A 5,741-nucleotide genomic window follows, 5' to 3' on the forward strand; every position below is an offset into this window, starting at 1 on the left:
GATTCTTAGGTTCTTCTCTTTAGATTTTCTTCATTCTTTTCTCACTTTATTATAAAAATATATATTATAAAAAAAAAAAATTTTGTGTTTGCTCTACAGTATAATTGTAAGGTGTATGCTTGGCCGTAGATCGTTACGACCAAAAATTCAACCTTTTGATCCAGAAATAGAAAGAACCTTTAGAGCCAACAGACGTAAAAATATGGACCGAAATCAGGAGAATGATCCACCCAAGCAATTGAAGGAGTACTTTACCCCTTCCATATATACCTACTCTCCTTGTATTCAAGTGCCCCCTGTGGAGGCCACTCAATATGAAATTAAGTCCAGTATAATCCAAATGTTACCTTCATTTTATGGACTTAATAATGAGGACCCTTATAAACATCTTGAAGAATTTCTTGAGATATGCTCAACTGTCAAAATTCACAACTTCTCCGATGATGCTCTTAGGTTGAAATTATTCCCTTTTTCACTTAAGGACAAAGCCAAATACTGGCTACATACTTTGGATTCCATGACTATATCAACCTGGGACCAGCTGCAAGGAGAGTTTCTTAAGAAATATTTTCCATAGGAAAAACTAATCAAATAAGGAAAGCCATAACTAGTTTTTCCCAATTAGATGGAGAAATATTTCATGAAACATGGGAGAGATTAAAAGATCTTATTAAAAAATATCCCCACCATGCTGTACCCAAGTGGCAGTTAATCCAATGTTTTTATGATGGGCTCTCTGAAAGACATCGACAAATGGTCGATGCATCATGTGGTGAGACATTTATGCTGAAAAGTGAGGATGAGGCATGGCAACTGTTTGAAATTTTAAGTAAAAATTTATTACATCATATGTCTGCCTCTATTAGAGATAAACCCATGTTAAACCCAAAAAGAGGTGGAATATATGAAGTAGGAAATGCCATAGATATCCATCAAAAGGTAGATGAACTGTCCCAAAAATTAGATCGTCTTCTAAATACTGGACAAGCCCGATTCCACCTAACCCAATCCAAGAAGTTTGTGCATTGTGTGCAAGTCTACCTATAAGTGAAGTCGTGGGCGTAGTCTGGCTCCCGTAGGAGTCCGGGTGGAGTCTTTCTGTAATCGAAGTCGGGGCAGAGTCCGGCTCCTGTAGGAGTCCGAGCGAAGTCTCCCTGTAGCCGGAGTCGGGGACGAGATCCGGCTCTCGTAGGAGTCCGGGCGAAGTCTACCTGCAATTGAAATTGGGGGCGAAGTCTGGCTCCCGTAGGAGTCTGGACGAAGTCTACCTGTAAGTGAAGTTGTGGGCAGAGTCCGGCTCCCGTAGGAGTTCGGACATCGCGAAGAATTCGATCGACGCTGGCGGGGGCTTGTCCGTCGGCAAAACTTGGGAGTGTTGCGGAGGCTCGGCCGCCAGAGGGGTTCGGAGAGATGTCGCCGAAGGTCGGAAGTTAGTAGAATCCCCGGAGGGTCACTCCTGTCACGAACTTCGGCTGGGGGGTATTTAATTTCCAACACCAGTCCCCCTACTTTTGAGTTCGAGTTTCGAATGAAGAAAGTACAGAGAAGTTTTCACAGCCGAAGTTGTCCCCTTGAATTCTGTGCATGATTGCCCTCAGATATTCTAGCATTAAATGCGTGCATGCTGGAGTCTTTTCAAATCGAAGTGATCCGAAGGGACCTTTCAGAATTCCCACTGGTACGTTGGCCCAGGCACGGCGCAGTAATGCTCTGTCAGCTGTCAGCCGCTTTTAGCCACCTGCGGTGGCGAGTGGGACACGTGGCGAGTGTGGGTCGGCCTGGAGAGATCCGCAATCATTATAGCACCGGATCCCAGGGCCTATTTAAACCCGCCTTTCCATCTTCAGGAGTTTCATTCTGCCTGAGAGTTTCGTGTCTGCCTTTTCTCCGAGAGCTCTAACCCTCTTTGGCGTCCACCTTGGCCCTAAGCATTCTTCGAGTCGTCCCTGTCCTCGCCCCTCTGCATCCTTCGGAGCGATCTAGGTTAGTCCCGAAACTTTCGTTCCTCTTCCTGCCATTTAGGATCCTTTTCTCCTCTATTTTTCTTCTGTCGCACTCCTTCGGTTTGGTCCCCCGCAAACCTTTCGCCCCTTGTCCCGCCTGATTTCTCCAGGATCTTTAGGGCCCTTATTTGAAATATCTTCCGGCACCTCCGCCTCTAGTGGTTCCGAGAGTTCATCTGCCTTAGCCCCCCAGAATCCCCACACTGTAGGCGAACCCACATCTGGGGCTGGTCCTTGCCTGATTTTTGCATCGGATGCCATTCCTTGTTCTCTGACTCCGGACGAACTTCTACTGATAAGGGTTCAGTATGGAGTTCCTTCGGAGTATGATCTGGAGCTTCCTGATCCCTCCGACCGGGCTAGCACCCCCCCACCCGATCATTTCTACCTGTATCAGGAGGCCGCCTTTCGTCGTCGCCCTTTTCCATTTCTTAGATATTTCTTTAGCTTCAGTAGCGTCGAATTTCTTTAGGCTTTTGATAGGATTCCTCTCCCTTTATCATGTAGTCGAAGTTCAGCCATCTCTTTCTTTGTTAAGGCACTTCTACACCTTCAAACGTTACCCCTCGGCAAAGGACTAGTGGTATTTCTCCCCCCAATTTGGCAAGAAAGGGTTGCTGAAAGGTGCTCCCTCTTCAATCCATAACTGGAAGGAGAAGTACCTCTTTGTCCACTGTCTGACCTTGAGGCTGGGACTGCCCCCTTGGGGCTCCCTGAGGGACTCTATCCGTCGGGCTCCTAGCCTGGGGGAGGACGACCTTCAGGCCACCCGGAAGCTTCTTGGTTATTCGGCTCCTTCCCTTCCCAACCTTCTGAAGGAGCAGTTTTTGTTCAACATCGACTTAAGTCCCCAGGACCTTGCGAGTATCCCATCTTTCCTTTCCTCTCTTTTTTTTTCTCTTTTTTTGTGTGTCACTTCTTCCTTTTTTACCCCGTCACTAATCTTTCTTCTTTTTTCTCTCCTTCTCTTCTTTCTTTTTTTTTTTTTTTTTTTTTATTTAGGGATGGACGTTGAAGCAGCACGGATGCTCGCCAGGGGTCTCAAGGCCCACAAAAGAAAAGGCACCGCAGCCTCCGAATCGGCGAAGAAGGCTAGGGCAGAGGAGACAAGCTCGGCCATGCCTGCCCAGGCGGCCTTCGCGGTCGAAGTTCCTTCGGACGCCGAACCTCCGGCTCCCCAGGCTTCTTCCATGAGTGCCCCCACTAAGGTTTCCATTCCGGGGGTCCGTTCCGTGGAGGTGCCCGGGGTCGAGAGGGGGAGGAGAAGAAAGTCGGTGGCCTGCAGGGTGAGTAGCCATCGGGCCGCCATCGAAGAATCCCACGATTCTGAAGAAGAGCCAAGGGAGAATCCCTTCAATGATAGGGACTTGATAAAGCGGTTGATTGATGGCTGCATCCTGCCCGAGGTCGTCGAGAGGATCGATCGCACCGATCCCGAACAGCGGGTTTGGGACTCCCTTGGGTTCTTTCTCGAGGTAAACAGATTTACCCTCCGCCCCCTCCTCGCTCCTTCATTTAATTAGCTTCTCGACCTTCGTCTGACCTCCTAGCTGCCCTTGCAGATCGGGCACCAGCTCCTTGCCAATATCGAGGTGATGAACTGGGCGAGGAGGGATGCCATCCAGGCGGAGGAGAGTCGTCGGGCCGAAGCTGCCCGCCTCAAAGAGAAGGCAGCCGAGGTAGTCACCCTCCAAGAGGCCCTGGAGAAAGAAAAGCAGGCCCTGGAGAAAGAGAAGCAAACCTCGGAGGAGACAGCGAGGAAGACGGAGGCCGAGGTCGCAAACTTGGTGGAGCAGATCCCGGTCCTGATCTCGGAGGCCAGGGCTCTAGTGGTGGAGGAGTTCAAGGCCTCTGCGGAGATGAGGGATCTGAACGTCAAGTTCGGCCAAGAAGCATTCATCAAAGGATTCGAGCTCTGCTAGGAGAAGGTAGTCCAGAAATTTTTCGAGCTCGACCTCAGCTTCCTGGGCGAGGTGTCTGAAGATGAAGCCGGTCCCTCTCCCACTGCTACTGCCACCGCAGCCCCCCTTTCGGGAACATCGAGCTCTCCAACCCCTACCTCGGAGGTCTGAGACCTCTGACCTTGTATTTTTCTTTTACTATAATTTTTCTTTTTCCTTTTGTCTTTAAGAAACATTCAATCAATAAAGTTGAATTTCTCCCTATGGAGGGCTTCTCCACTCTCCCTTCCTCCTCCTTTTTTGTTTTTCTTTCTGCAATGGGACGCGCCTTGACGCTTTTGTCTCCCGATGACAGTGTCCTGTCGAAGCGCTTCCCCTGCCACAGGGGATTCCGCTGAAGTCCACGATCCAGCATCTGAAGAAGGAAGTTTTTCATTTAACAAAAAGGTCGAAGAAGATGGATGGCGAGCTTCGTAGGTTGAGGGAGAGCCACTCTGAAGCCACCGCGGAGGCCACCCGCTTCCGGAACCTCCACGTGAAGGGGATCATGGAGTACAGCTGGAGGAAGGCGAACTTCGAGAAGGAGCTCGAGGAACACAAGAAGCACGCCAGCGATCGATCTTGGGCTCAAGCTGCCAAGATCAGTTCTCTCAGAGTGAAGCTGTTGGCTGCATAGGAGAGGATTAGCCAGTTGGAAGGAAGTTCATCCCGACTTTTGACTTGGGCCGACAGCGATCGGAAATGGTCGAAGAAGGTCTCCGACCTTCAGCAACAGCTCTAGGATGCCGAGGTGAGCTATGATGCGTATCGGGCCGGCTGGCGCAAGCAGGTGGACGAATACAAGGGGAGGCTCAGGATGGCGACCGACGAGGTTGCCCGCTTTCAAAGGCAGCTAGCTGGAGGGGCTCAGCTTGCTCCCGCTCGGGATTCCAGCGAACTCCAATCCCTGAGAAGAACCATAGAAGAGCTATCTGTCGCCCTTGGGGAGGGGAAGGCCGAGCTGCAGTAATTGAAGATCCAGCTGGTATGCGAGCAACAGGCCGTCAAGGATGCGAAGGCAGAATCTGAGGTCTTGAGAAAAAGGCATCGAGAGGCAGAGAATGAAAGCCAGAGATTTCACCGAAGATACATGGAGATACTAATGAGAGAGAGGGAATTAGAAGCAGAAGTCAAAAGTTTAAGGCGTTCCCTGACGAGGGTCGAAGCTGAAAGTTCGAGGTTGGAGGAAGCCGGGCCCCCTTAGGGCTCTTTTTATTTTTCATCCCTCTATATGTCTCCTTTTGCCGCTTGTTTATTTGTTGGTGTTGTAGCTTTTCTTTTTTTTTTGATGCCGATATCGTCTAGAGGTTCTTGGTCGTCACCGCATTGGCTTGCTTGTCTTGTCATCTTTTTTCTTCAGCCTCAAGGGCTTTGTAATATATACTTAATTAATACAAAGGGAATTTTTCGTTATCTCTTTTACTCATGTGTTGAATTGTCATTTGCCGAGCTTCCTTCGGCTTTTGCATTGTCCGATATCGATGCCGCTTGAAAGTACCCGATCGCCGTCGCATTGACCTGTCCTTCTGTTTATGGTCGCTGATTTGTCCGGGACCACTCAGGTCTGACACCCCCTTTTTAGAGTTCAGCTCGGAGGTCCGAGCTTCTCGTCACCCTGAGGAAGTCGCCTTATCTCGAGCTTGCATTGAGGGCTTTCCTGAAGGTTGGAGATTTTGATAAGAACTCCAATCCTTGCTGAGACGAGGTTTCTTGCATCTTTGATGCAATTTATTTTCCATTCGTCGCTGATGCGGTCCGTCGCTTTCCTTCTTAACTCCCCTCCCCTTTTTCTTTTCTT

At 49.4% G+C, this 5,741-nt stretch overlaps 1 non-coding gene across 1 annotated transcript; it reads right to left on the minus strand.

Moving 5' to 3' along the window:
- Positions 1–588: 588 nt before the first annotated feature.
- On the minus strand, positions 589–694 carry LOC140852745 (small nucleolar RNA R71). The gene has a single exon (XR_012135645.1). It is a non-coding gene; the product is annotated as a small nucleolar RNA R71 (small nucleolar RNA).
- Positions 695–5,741: the final 5,047 nt, after the last annotated feature.

The sequence above is a fragment of the Elaeis guineensis genome, chromosome 11 (assembly GCF_000442705.2).
Source record: "Elaeis guineensis isolate ETL-2024a chromosome 11, EG11, whole genome shotgun sequence".
In the NCBI taxonomy this organism is placed as follows: domain Eukaryota; kingdom Viridiplantae; phylum Streptophyta; class Magnoliopsida; order Arecales; family Arecaceae; genus Elaeis; species Elaeis guineensis.